Source organism: Paramormyrops kingsleyae, unplaced genomic scaffold (genome assembly GCF_048594095.1).
Source record: "Paramormyrops kingsleyae isolate MSU_618 unplaced genomic scaffold, PKINGS_0.4 ups35, whole genome shotgun sequence".
Classification (NCBI taxonomy): Eukaryota; Metazoa; Chordata; class Actinopteri; order Osteoglossiformes; family Mormyridae; genus Paramormyrops; species Paramormyrops kingsleyae.
The window spans coordinates 411,546-425,175 of NW_027325973.1; the positions used below are offsets into that span (position 1 = coordinate 411,546).

The 13,630-nt window shown below is 54.7% G+C and overlaps 3 non-coding genes across 3 annotated transcripts; all 3 read left to right on the plus strand.

Annotated features, from left to right (window-relative positions):
- The first annotated feature begins 1,301 nt into the window (after nucleotides 1-1,301).
- On the plus strand, nucleotides 1,302-1,415 carry LOC140586111 (U5 spliceosomal RNA). Its single transcript, XR_011987975.1, has one exon. It is a non-coding gene; the product is annotated as a U5 spliceosomal RNA (small nuclear RNA).
- Nucleotides 1,416-7,134: 5,719 nt separating this feature from the next.
- On the plus strand, nucleotides 7,135-7,325 carry LOC140586082 (U2 spliceosomal RNA). Its single transcript, XR_011987963.1, has one exon. It is a non-coding gene; the product is annotated as a U2 spliceosomal RNA (small nuclear RNA).
- A 389-nt stretch (nucleotides 7,326-7,714) lies between these two features.
- Nucleotides 7,715-7,828, plus strand: LOC140586112 (U5 spliceosomal RNA). The gene has a single exon (XR_011987976.1). It is a non-coding gene; the product is annotated as a U5 spliceosomal RNA (small nuclear RNA).
- Nucleotides 7,829-13,630: the final 5,802 nt, after the last annotated feature.

The window sequence follows — 13,630 nt, forward strand, 5'->3', positions numbered from 1 at the left end:
ACGTGAGAGACCAGCTGGGTGTCTGGACTGGGCGCAGGCAGTTCCGGGTGTGCCTGCGCCCCGACGCTAGCTCCCCTGACGGGTATAGCCACCCACCTGCTTATTTTATTATAGGTCGTTGCAAGGGCTACCTTTTTTACTCCGGGCAACCCACCTCCTGCCGCTTGTGCCACGGCCTGGGCCACACCGCGGACTCCTGTACCACCATGAAGTGCTGGAGATGCCTGGACGTCGGTCACCTGGCGAAGGACTGCAAGGGCCCCCTCCGGTGTAACCTGTGCAGAGGTGAGGACCATCTGGCTCGGAGCTGCCCTCAGCGCAAACCGTCCTGGGCCGACGCCGTTGCTCGGGGTTCGGCTGTGGACGGGGCCCGACAGCAGGCACTGCCGGGCTGCGCTGAGATGCACGGGGGAGCCGAGAGGGGAGCTGAGAACAGCGAGGAACAGCCCTTCGCCGGTGCCGATGGGGAGTCCACGGCCTCCAGCGCTTCGGTGGAGTCCCCTGGTAAGGGTCAAGTGGCCATGGCTGAAAAGCGCGCAACCTCTCCCTCCAGGTTTGTCCAAGAGAGACGTTTTTATGCAGGGCAGCAGGACTTTGCTAATGAATGCTCTTTTTTAGTTGCTGCCGAGTCGGGGGGGGACCTTAGTTTTAATGGGGATATTGTTGATGATGATAGTGTTTTACCTTTTTAAACATTTTAGGATTTCTGCTGTATTTATGTATTTAATACTGTTTTAACGTGTGTTGTAATGGTGTTGTAAGTTTGAAGTATTTTAGAAGTTTTATGTATGTGGTATTATATGATTGTTTTATAATATGTGTTATATATGTTGTTGTTTTATGATTGAATAGGTTATGAGTGTGATTTATATGTGTATTTCTTTTAGTGTTGAAGTTAGTTTATTATGGGTAGTGTGATAAATGTCTTTATAGTTTTATGTGTTGGTTTTAGATTGTATGCAAAAATGTTGATTAAAGATGATTTAAAAAAAAAAAAAAATCTGTTCTTATCAGTTTAATATCTGATACGTCCCCCATGGAGGGGACCACATATTAAACGGATTTTTGGAACAGGGAGCCGGAAGTGGACAGCTGCGCTGAGGTAAGGCATGATGTCATCTTTGCCTTTTGAATTTTCCCTCATGTTTGTTAAAATGATTGCTGTCTTTTGAGAGGACAGGAGGACAGGGAGGAGTCGGGGCCCCGAGGACGGCGGCTGCGACGCCCCTGGGCATTCTACTCCGAGCGGGGGCGTCACGCAGGCCCGGCTAACGGCGACCGGCTTGGCGGCGGCCCCATATCGACTCGGGTCTCTCTTCATCCCGTATAAATCTTTCGCCTTTTACTAAAGATTTCCGTGGAGAGGGATAGCGATGAGTTCATGGTATTTTTGGAGGCTCTGTCCAAGCAGAGCTGCACTGCTGCTGTCAAAGGAAGACTGGGCCCGGCTTAGCGGCTGGCGTTAGCTGCCCGGTGGCGCGGCTGTGGTCTCCCTGGATCACGCGTGGACTCGCCGGGCGACACCTGCCAGAGGGGCTGGTGAGGGCTGAGCCGCGCCAGCTCCGTCGGCATCCCGCATGCCGGCGCCCGGCGGGGCGCAATTTGTGGGTATCGCTTCTCGGCCTTTTGGCTAAGATCAAGGTTTTAAAAACTTTTGGCGTTTTTCTTAGCCGTTTTACCCGTCGTGTTTTTTAGTTTAGCGGATACCAAGGGGATCCTAATGCGTGCCCAGCAGGTGGCCTGACCGCCGCTGCCACGGGGTGAACCTTGGTATCCTGTTTTAGTGTTTTTCAGCCCTTGTTTGTTTTTATTCACTTTTATTATTTTATTTTTTAGTCTAGTTTTTAGCTCAGCTCGTCTTGGACTACGGCGGAAGGACCTCTGGAACACTGCGCCTTGCTCCACTCCGAGTGGGACGGCTGATGCCGGAGCACCCCAGCTGGAGGATGGCAGCTACGGCTCCCAGGACGGCAGTGACGGCCCCAGCGGCGGCTCCAGTGGCCGGGACGACCCCCTCCTCCGGACCGGGTCCGATGGTAGGTGGCGGTCTGCTTAACACGGCCCGGTTCCGTTGGAGGAACCTGGATGGAGAGGCCCAGTTTCACGACAGGGTCTTCTTCATCCGGGAGGTTGTCTTTGGTGTGCTGGGCTTTAAGCTGGAGGACCTGATCTGCGTCCAGAGGAACCATCCCCAGAGGTTTCTGGATGTTACCTTGGCCTCTGAGGAGGCATACCGGAGGGTGCTGGAGCAGAGCAAGTCCGACCACCCGCTCTTGAATATGTACTCGGTTGAGCCCTTGTGGTTTACGGACAAGCGGGTGGTAACGGTGCATGTGTTCAATCCTTACGTGTTGGCGGAGGCCGTCTGCCATTTCCTCACTAAACACGTTGAGGTTTTACCAGGATACAGAGACGTCCGGGACGAGCTGGGTGTGTGGAATGGGCGCCGCCAGTTTCAGGTGCGACTGCGGCCGGATGGAAAGGGGGGATATCTTCATCCCCCAGCCTACTTTTCCATCGTGCCCAACAGGGGGTACCTGTTCTACACTGGTCAGCCTACCTTCTGCCGGTCGTGCCAGGGCCATGGACACAAGGCGGAGGACTGCCCGGACCTTAAGTGCCGTAACTGCCTTGAGCCCGGGCACATGGCTAAGGACTGTAAGGGCCCCCAACGTTGCCGCCACTGTAGCAGCGAGGAGCACCTGGCCCGTGTCTGCCCCCAGCGCTCCTATGCGGGCGTTCTGGCGGGTGGTGGGCAGGTGAGGCGGGTGCCGGACCGGGAGCTGCTCCCTGCCCCAAAGCCAGGGGGGCCTCAGGAGAGGTCAGTGGGGGCCCAGGAAGAAGTGGCCAGGTCCCCAGTGAAGACCCCGTTGGGGGCTGAGGGGCCCCGGGCTCAGGCTGGGCAGTCCCCGCAGGCCCGGGCCGGGGTCACCAAAAGGAAGAAGAAGGGTGACCCCAAGGACAAAACTAAGAAGACGAGGAAGGAAGCAGAGGAGGCAACAGGTACCCCCAAGGAGGCGGCGCCCCCAGCTGAGGCCCCTGTACAGGTCGTATCGCCCCCCGCCCCCAAAACAGAAGATATAAGTTGGAATTTGTCAATGTTGTCCCCAGCCCTTCCCCAGGAGGACATTACCTTTTCGGGCCTGGAGGTTTCACCAAACGACCAGGCCTACCTGGAGGACTCCATGCTGGGGAAAATTCTGGGCATGAGTGGGGAGGGGGAACAGGGGTCTTAATAGCTGGTTTTAGGGTTTATAGTTTTTAAAATTTTTTATGGTTTTAATGTCTTATTGTTTTATTCTTCTTTTAATCCCCCCATGGCTGGTTTTAAAATTTTTACTGTTAACGTCAGAGGGTTGAGGAACCCAGTCAAAAGGGCCGCGGTCTTTGATGAACTGACATCCTCCCCTTTCAATCTCTGTTTCTTGCAGGAAGTCCACCTCAGGGACCAGCGGGACGTGGCTCTTTTCTCACAAGCGTGGAAGAGGGGTAAGTCCTGCTGGAGCGTTGGTGGTGTCCATTCTTCAGGCGTCGGCATCCTTTTTGGTGACCGGGCCTTTGAGAATGTGAGTACCTTCACTGTAGTGCAGGGAAGGGTTTTGGGAGTGGACGCCACCTGGAGAGGTCAGCACATCCGGGCGATGTGCGTTTACGCTCCAGTGGAGGCCTCGTCCCGCATTGCGCTTTTTGAGGAGCTGGCCCAGTTTTGTGTCACTAATAGACACATAATTTTAGGAGGGGACTTCAATACTTTTTTAGAAGGGAAAGGGGATGTCAGCACTAAACATTTTAGGAATTTGATCCGCAGCCTCAACCTCTCTGATGGTTTTAAAACGTGCAACCCCACAGATCCGGGCCATACCTGGCACAACAGTCGTGGGGCCAGCAGCCGTATTGATTATATTTTAGCTTCGCCCTCTGTTGTTTTTAGGAAGGTTTTGAGGTCTCCACGGTGGTACTCGGACCATACATCGGTCGAGGCCACAGTTTCCATTGACGCCCCTACCTTCGGGAGGGGCTATTGGAAGCTGAACGTGGAGATCTTAGAAGAGAGAGACTTTAGGTCTCTCTTCCTGGATCATTTTACTGCGTGGCGGGGCTGTAAGGCAGCCTACGTCTCCACGGCCGCATGGTGGGAGAGCGTAAAACAGAGGGTTAGAGCTCTAGCTATCCACTATTGCGGCCAGCGTAAAGCTAAAAGGCTTTACGAAATCCAACGGCTAGAGACCAGGCTGCAGAGGGAGTATGCCCGCCACAACAACGGAGGGGCTTTTAACTTTGAGGAGGTGCAGGCAGCCAAAGCTAAGCTGAGGGGCCTGCACGAGCAATCGGCTGCGGCCTCCTTGTTTTGGGCCAGGGCTTTGGAAAGGGAGGAGAATGAGAAATGTACAGCCTTCTTCTTTAATAAGGTGAAACTGGCCCGTGAGGAAAAGTGTTTCACTGCCCTCCGGGACCAAGGAGGCAACCTGGTCTCCGATTCGGCCCGGATGCTGGAGGTTGCTAAATGTTTTTACGGTGACCTTTTTAAGAAAAGGGAGACCGAACCTGAGCTAGGGGAGCAGTTTTTATCTAAACTCAAACCTAGTCTTCCCAGTGAGGCAAGGGACAGCTTAGATGCCCCCTTCACTCTAGCCGAGCTGACTGAGGTGCTAGGCAAAATGAACCGGCGCAAAGTTCCTGGTCTCGATGGACTCCCCGTGGAATTCTATTCCACGTTTTGGGAAGTCCTCGGGCCGGAGCTGCTAGAAGTGGCTGAGGACGTGCAGCGTCAGGGCATGCTCACCAAGAGCATGCGGTCAGGGGTCTTGTCTTTGTTGTACAAGAAGGGCGATCGTGCCGAACTTGGCAACTGGAGACCCCTGACAATGCTTTGCGTAGATGCAAAGATCATAGCAAAGACCCTAACTGAGCGCCTAAAAAAGGCCATGACCCACCTGGTCCATAGTGACCAGACTTGCGGGGTCCCGGGTCGATCTGCGACTTGGAATTTACATTTAATTCGGGACGCGATCGCCTGGGCTGAGGACAGGAATGTCCCTCTGGCACTCGTTAGCTTGGACCAGGAGAAGGCGTTTGACCGAGTGGACCACTGCTTCCTGTTTGGGGTATTGAGCAGGCTAGGTTTTGGGCCTAAGTTCTTGGGATGGGTTCATGCGCTTTATACTGAGGTTGGTAGCCATGTGTCGATTAATGGTTCCCTCAGTGATTGGGTTCCCCAGTCAAGTGGAGTGAGGCAGGGTTGCCCTCTCTCCCCCCTCCTCTACGCTCTATATATAGAGCCGTTGGCGAGCGCCATCCGTGCCCATCCAGGTATCAACGGCCTGATCCTGCCAGGGAGTGGGGGCCTGACGGTAAAGCTGGCCCAGTACGCAGACGATACCACTCTGTTTGTGTGCTCGGACCATGCGCTCGGTCACGCCCTGGGCTTGGTGCAGGCGTTCGGGAAGGCCTCCGGGGCTGCACTTAACCTTAGCAAGTCGGTGGTCAAGTACTTTGGCAGCTGGAAGGCGAGAGAGGACGTCCCGGGGGGGCTCACTCTCTGCGGCGGCCCTCTCAAGGTGTTGGGGGTTAACTTTCTTTCGAAAGGTGCTGCCCGGGTAAACTGGGAAGAGCGTTTGACGATCGCCAGGCGGAAGATGGGGATGTGGAAGGCCAGGTCCCTGTCCTTCCTGGGTAAGGTTCTCGCCTTGAATGTTGATATCCTTCCCACCCTCCTCTACCTCGCCCATGTGTTCCCCATGCCCCGCTTCATGCGGAGAGGCTTAACTAAGGATGTGTTTAACCTTGTTTGGGGCGGCAGGTATGAGTATGTGAGGAGGGAAGTGATGTACCTTGGAAAGGACAGTGGGGGGAGGGATGTTCCTGACTTCCCTCTCAAGCTTGACTGCCTGTTCTTCTCCCAGATCTGTGCACGTCTGGTGGCTCCCCTAGAACACCCCCACCAGTATTTTGTTCACTTGTGGCTGGCCCTGCCCATGAGACGTCTGTTGACGTCGTGGTCCAACGCCGGGCCCAAGGCGGAGACGCTGCCGACCCACTATCACCATGCTATTAAGTGGAGTAAGTCTCTTCCGGCAGGTCTCCCCCCAGGGACCCTCACCAGGCACCGAGCCCTGTATCGGGCTGTGCTGGTGAAGAGGGGAACCCGTGCTGTGCTGGGCCTGGAGAAGGACACCTGGACCAGGATCCAGCCCAAGGGGTTGGATAACCGGCTGCAGGACCTGAACTGGCAGTGTGTGCATGGTAAGCTGCCGGTCAGGGATGTACTGTACAGGCACAAGCTGACCAGACACTCAGGCTGCCCACGTCCCGAGTGCTCAGAGGAGGAGACCCTCAGGCACGCCTTTTGGGACTGTGGGTATGCCAGGGAGGTCTGGAGATCAGTGCAAGGCCTGTGCAGGAAACTAGACCCGCAGTTTGTGTTGTCCTACGATAAGGTGATGATGGGGTGGCCCCAAGGTCCTCAGACTCCCTTCCCGCCCCGGATGTGGCTGCTGATCAGCATGACCAAACGTGAACTTTGGAATGCAAGGTCGGCACTCATCCATAAAGGGGCAGATTTGAGGGCCTGGGGATTATATCGAAAGATTGTGGCGGACTTGGATTTCAGGATGGAGCGGGACATCATCCAGTGGGGCTACCACGAGGCCAAGGAAAGGTGGAAGGGCCTTCTGCGGCCATAGCCCCACTAACATCTTGGTGAGTACGAGCTCCATCCAGGAAGGTCGGTGTGGCACGTGAGTTGTGAACGCACGCACCTTATACTGTGCCTTTCTTGGTGGTGCGTTAATGTTTTTTTTCAGTGTCACACCATAAAGTTCACAAGGATCGGAAACCCTTTGCAATGGGATTTTAAGCCTGGGGGTGATTTTGAAAATAACCACTGACACTCAATGGTTTTTGATTAATATTTGCTTATTTATTGAATGTCTGGTGTGGTTTATGTATTTTATATTTAAATTTTAAACTCTGATATGGGCTGAATTTTAACGGTGTGTTAATGTCTTGTTTGAAATCCTTTTAAGGAGATTATAATTGTAATATTTTATTGATTGAAATAAAAATTGTAATTGAATTTGAAATAGCCGGAATGATGAGTGAAGGTTGGCCGAGTTGATGAAGCGACGGGTATCCAACTCTGACTGGTACAAGAAAAAAAAAAAAAAAAAAATCTGTTCTTATCAGTTTAATATCTGATACGTCCCCCATGGAGGGGACCACATATTAAACGGATTTTTGGAACAGGGAGCCGGAAGTGGGGCTTGCCCCGTCCGCTCCACGCATCGACCCGGTATTGCAGTGCTTCCGGGAATGGTGCACCTCTACTGCCCCCTGTTGTCGAAAGGCAGAACTGACTGAGTGAGTGAGTGAGTGAGTGAGTGAGTGAGTGACTAATAGACTGAGTGCTGTGAGGGGGGGGGCCCTGTGTGTGCGTGGCCCCCGTTTCCCGCCGTTTTTTTTTTTTTTTTTTTAACGGAAGGTGACACACTTTGTGCGGTGGACAGCTGCGCTGAGGTAAGGCATGATGTCATCTTTGCCTTTTGAATTTTCCCTCATGTTTGTTAAAATGATTGCTGTCTTTTGAGAGGACAGGAGGACAGGGAGGAGTCGGGGCCCCGAGGACGGCGGCTGCGACGCCCCTGGGCATTCTACTCCGAGCGGGGGCGTCACGCAGGCCCGGCTAACGGCGACCGGCTTGGCGGCGGCCCCATATCGACTCGGGTCTCTCTTCATCCCGTATAAATCTTTCGCCTTTTACTAAAGATTTCCGTGGAGAGGGATAGCGATGAGTTCATGGTATTTTTGGAGGCTCTGTCCAAGCAGAGCTGCACTGCTGCTGTCAAAGGAAGACTGGGCCCGGCTTAGCGGCTGGCGTTAGCTGCCCGGTGGCGCGGCTGTGGTCTCCCTGGATCACGCGTGGACTCGCCGGGCGACACCTGCCAGAGGGGCTGGTGAGGGCTGAGCCGCGCCAGCTCCGTCGGCATCCCGCATGCCGGCGCCCGGCGGGGCGCAATTTGTGGGTATCGCTTCTCGGCCTTTTGGCTAAGATCAAGTGGATTTTACGCTCTTTTTATCGCTTTTAAAGGACTGCGTCGGGTTTTTTAGAGGAAGGCACGGTGACCCTAATGCGTGACCAGTAGGTGGCTTGACCGCCGCTGCCACGGGGCGACCCGTGCCTTCCTTTTAGCCTTTTATCCCTGCTTTTATTTTCGTTTTTATTAGGCTGGGGATCCCGCAGTGGCTGGTGGCCTGCCCGCCGCCCTGTTGGGTGAACTGGTGTTTTTATTTCTTAGGTGTTTTTAATAGTTTAGCATTCCTCGGCTCATCCCGGATTGGCGGACGGCAGCAGGACCACGGCGGACGTCGGGACCACGGCGGCAGGAGGACTCTGCTCCAGGAACGACGTCGGTGGACCATCCCGGATGGCGACGGCCGGCGGTGCTGCGAGGAAGCCCTTCAGCGGGCCGTGGCTGGTAGCAGGCGGTGGCCTGCGTAATACCGCCCGGTTCTGCTGGAGGGCTGAAGGGGAGGTGGGCACCTTCCCTGACCGCCTGGCCTTCATCCGGGAGGTGGCCTTCGGGGAGCTGGGCCTCCGCATGGAGGACATCCTCTGTGTGCAGCGGAATGGACCTCACCAGTTCTTCGAGGTCACCCTGTCCACCGACGAGAGTTACTCCAAGGTCCTGGAGCGGAGCAAGGAGAGGGCCCAGTACCCTCTCCTGGGTCAGTATACCATCGAGCCGCTGTGGTGGCCCGACAAGCGAGTGATAACTGTACATTGTTTCAATCCTCATATCACCGCCGAGGCCGTCCGCCAGTTCCTGAACAAGTATGTGGACCTCCTTCCTGGCCACAAGGATATTCGGGATGAGCTGGGGATCTGGACTGGACGACGCCAGTTCCAGGCCCGCCTGCGCCCGGACGCTAATGGCGCGGGCGGTTTTAGTCATCCCCCAGCCTATTTTAATGTACAGGGCAATAAGGCTTACTTGTTTTATTCCGGACAGCCTCCCTTCTGCCGACAGTGTCACAGCTTCGGACAAACTCTGGAGGGATGCGCCAACCTGCGCTGCCGTAACTGCCTGGAGCCGGGGCACATGGCCAGGGACTGCAAGGGCCCCCGTCGCTGCATCCACTGCAACGGTGAGGACCATCTGGCTCGTTCCTGCCCCCAACGGAAAACGTCATACGCCGACGCTCTGTTAGGCAGCAGAGCTGTCGGCAAGGAGAGTGGTGGGGGAGCGCAAGCCCCCACGTCAGGGCAGGAACAGCCGGCGGCGGGGGCAGGAGGAGATGCCCTGGCCGAGGTGGAGGAGGCCCCAGCGACAGCGACTGCAATGCAGGAGGGGTCTCCAGTCCTGGCTCCAGGTGTCAGCAGCAGGAGGAGAAAGAGCGGCGCATCCCCCCGGAGGAGGAAGAAGAGCAGAAGGGAGGCACAACCCGACGCATCCAGCCCTCCGGCTGCCACCTTGCCAGCAGTGGCGGCCGGGGACCAAGGCCGAGAGAGTCCCCCCTCCCCGACATTGGGGGCCCCCCATCTGGTGTGGGACTTGGGACAGTCCCCTGCGCCCCCCCAGGAGTACAGTAGTGTGCAGGACAAAGCAAATGAACAGGAGTACCTGGGGGGGCTGGAACTGGGGGGCCTTTTGGGTTTGACTGAGGAGGGGGGGCAGTAATGCGGTATTGTTTTTAATGGCTGGCTTTTATTATTTTAGTGTGTTGTTTGTAATTGTATTTTACCTTTTTAACATTTCATGGCCAATTTTAATATTGTCACCTTGAATGTCAGGGGTTTGAGGAACGTTTTAAAGCGCACATCTGTTTTTAATCAGCTGGCATCTTCTCCCTTCAGCATTTGTTTTCTGCAGGAAGTCCACCTCCGGGACCAGCGGGACGAGGCTCTCTTTTCACGACAATGGAAGAGGGGTAGATCCTACTGGAGCGTAGGTGGTGTCCACTCCTCAGGCGTCGGGATCCTTTTTGGCGACCGCGCCTTTGAAGAAGTAAGATCGTTTACCGTTCTTCAAGGAAGGGTTTTGGGGGTGGACGCCACATGGAGGGGACAGCGCCTCCGGGCCATATGTGTCTACGCTCCAGTGGAGGCCTCGTCCCGTATAACTCTCTTTGAAGAGTTGTCCCCGTTCTGTGTCACAGATCGACACTTGATTTTAGGAGGGGACTTTAACATCTCGTTGGAGGGTAGACAGGATGTCAGCTCTGGGCACTTTCGCCATTTTATTCGTTCCTTTAAACTTGTTGATGGTTTTAAGATATGCAACCCCAGCATGCCGGGCTTTACCTGGCACAATAGTCGCGGAGCCAGCAGTCGCATCGACTATATTTTAGCCTCACCCCCCGTTGTTTTTAAAAAGGTGTCCCTCTCCCCACAGTGGCCCACTGACCACTTGGCAGTGGAGGCCACTGTTTCCATAGACGCCCCTGAATATGGGGGTGGCTATTGGAAAATGAACCTGCAGATCCTGGAGGAGAGCGATTTTAGACACCTTTTTTTAGATCACTTCTCCGAGTGGCAGAAGGACAAGCCTACCTTCCCCTCCGTGGCCGAATGGTGGGAGAGTGTGAAGGATAGGATCCGAACCTTCTCCATGCAGTACAGCAAGCAGCGCAGGATGGAGAAGAAATTCTCCATTCTGCAGCTGGAGAGAAGGTTGCGGGATGAATACGCCGCTCACAACAGCGGGGGCACCATCGACCACGAGCGACTGCTTGATATAAAGGGTGAGCTGAGGCGCCTGCATGCACAGGCTGCCTCGGCCCAAATGCTCCGCGACAGAATGTTCTTTTTGGAAAACAATGAAAAGTGCAATACTCATTTTTTCCAGAGAGCCAGGGAAGCCCGGGAGGAGAAGACCTTCGACTCTCTCCGGGCCTTAAACGGCGATACGGTAACAACAACATCAGACATGCTGGAGGTTGCTAAATTGTTTTATCACAATCTTTTTAAGGTTAGGGACACGGACCCGGTTGCAGGGGAGCGGTTCCTAGACAACATCTCACCTTGCCTTCCCAGTGACATTCGTGACGGCTTAGAAGCCCCCATCACCTTGGCCGAGCTGACCGCAGTGCTTGGCAAGATGAACCGCCGCAAGGTACCGGGCCTTGATGGGCTCCCGGTGGAATTTTATTCCACTTTTTGGGATGTCCTCGGGCCGGAATTACTGCAGGTTGTAGAGGACGTTCAGCGCCGGGGTTTGCTCACTAGGAGCATGAGGTCAGGGGTTCTTTCTTTGTTGCACAAGAAGGGTGATCGTGCCGACCTTGGCAACTGGAGGCCCCTGACCATGCTTTGTGTAGACACAAAGCTCATCACAAAGACCCTTACAGAACGCCTGAAGAAGGCCATGGCTCATCTGGTTCACAGCGATCAGACGTGTGGAGTACCGGGTCGATCGGCGACGTGGAACCTCCATCTCATCCGCGACGCCATCGCCTGGGTGGAGGACAGGAACCTCCCTCTCCTGCTGGCCAGCTTGGACCAGGAGAAAGCCTTCGACCGGGTAGATCACCGCTTCCTGTTTCAAGTATTGGGTAAGTTTGGCTTTGGACCCAATTACCTGGGGTGGTTACACACTTTGTATAACGAAGTTGGGAGCCATGTTGTTATCAATGGCTTCCTGAGTGACTTGGTGCCCCAGCTGAGTGGAGTGAGGCAGGGATGTCCCCTCTCCCCCCTCCTCTACGCGCTCTATATAGAGCCACTGGCGTGCGCCATTCGCGCCCACCCCGGGGTCGATGGCCTTCTTATCCCAGGAAGTCGGGGGAAAACTGTTAAACTGACCCAGTACGCAGACGACACCACCCTTTTCGTCTGCTCGGATCAGTCTCTCGGTCATGCCATGAGCCTTGTTCATGCGTTCGGTAGGGCCTCCGGCGCGACGCTCAACCTCAGTAAGTCGGTGGCCAAGTATTTCGGCAGCTGGAAGGCGAGGGAGGGCGTCGCAGGGGGTCTCACCCTCTGTGACGGACCTCTCAAAGTGTTGGGGGTCAACTTCCTTTCGGATGGTGCCGCCCGTTTGAACTGGGAGGAGCGGTTGGCGATCGCCAGGCGGAAGATCGGACTGTGGAAGTCCAGGTCCCTGTCCTTCCAAGGTAAGGTCTTAGCCTTAAAAGTGGATATTCTTCCCACCCTGCTCTACCTTGCACATGTGTACCCTTTGCCCCGCTTCATGCGCAGAGGCCTGACGAGAGACGTTTTCAACCTCGTCTGGGGGGGCAGGTACGAGTACGTGCGTAGGGAAGTGATGTATCTCGGAAAGGACAGTGGGGGGAGGGATGTTATTGACTTTCCTCTCAAGCTTGACTGCCTGTTCTTCTCGCAGCTCTGCGCGCGCCTGGCAGCTCCCCTCGAGCACCCCCATCAGCACTTTGTGCGTCTGTGGCTGGCTCTCCCCATGAGACGTCTGGTGGCGTCGTGGACCAACCTCGGCCCCAAGGCTGAGACCCTGCCGGCCCACTACAGCCACGCTGTCAAGTGGAGTAAGTCTTTTCCGGCAGGTGTCAAGACAGAGGCCTTGACCAAGCATAGAGCGCTTTATAGGGCTTTGCTTGGTCATAGGGATACTCGGGCCATGCTGGGCCTGGAGGAAGGCACATGGGCGAGAATCCAGCCTAAGGGTTTGGATCACAGGCTGCAGGACCTGAACTGGCAGTGCCTTCATGGTAAGCTGCCAGTCAGGGACGTCTTACATAGGCATAAGCTGACCAGACACCCCCGCTGCCCCAGGCCCGAGTGCAGTGAGGATGAGACCATCAGGCACGTGTTTTGGGACTGTGGGCATGCACAGAGAGTTTGGGGGTTGGTAGCGGGCCTGTGTGGACGTGTGGACCCGCAGCCCGGTCTGACCTACGACAAGGTGTTGAAGGGGTGGGACCCCAAGCTCCATAACCCCTTCGGCCCCTGGATGTGGCTGCTGGTCAGCATTACCAAGCGAGAGCTGTGGAATGCCAGGACCGCGCTCATCCGCAGAGGGGTTCATCTGGAGGCACAAGGGGTATTCCGTAAAATCCGGGCCGACTTGGGTTTCAGGATGGAGACTGACGTCATCCAGCGGGGCTATCACGAGGCCAAGGAGAGGTGGAAGGGCCTCTTTTGGCTTTAGCCCCGTTTCGTTTAGGTGGTGACGCTCCATTCTACAGGGTTGACGTGACGCACTTTTCTGAAGCACACAGGAGGTACTTCGGGTTTTAGGTGAGTGTGCTTTGTTGTTTTTGTGCGTGTGTTTTAACTAAAATGTTTTTAACTAACAGCATGTGCATAATCAATTAAGCATGGTTTTGGTTGATCTTTTTTAGCACTTATTTATTAATATTAATAATCATTGTATTTATTAACATCTAACATTTTACTTGTTGTGCTGTATATTAAGTGATTGACCATGTTTTATTCCCGAGGTGCTGACTTTAAGTGTTTGGAAATATGTATGACCCTGTCTCAACCTGACCCTGGCGTAGAGGTTGGAGGTCGGCGGGTGTGTTCCTCTTTTAATGGTTTTAGTTTTTAATAGGTGGCATTTATGGTGACATTTTATTTTTGTAAATGGCCATTTAATTGTAGTTGTGTTTTAATTGTTATTGTAACGTATTGGTGGTTTTATAGTTGTGTGTCTTT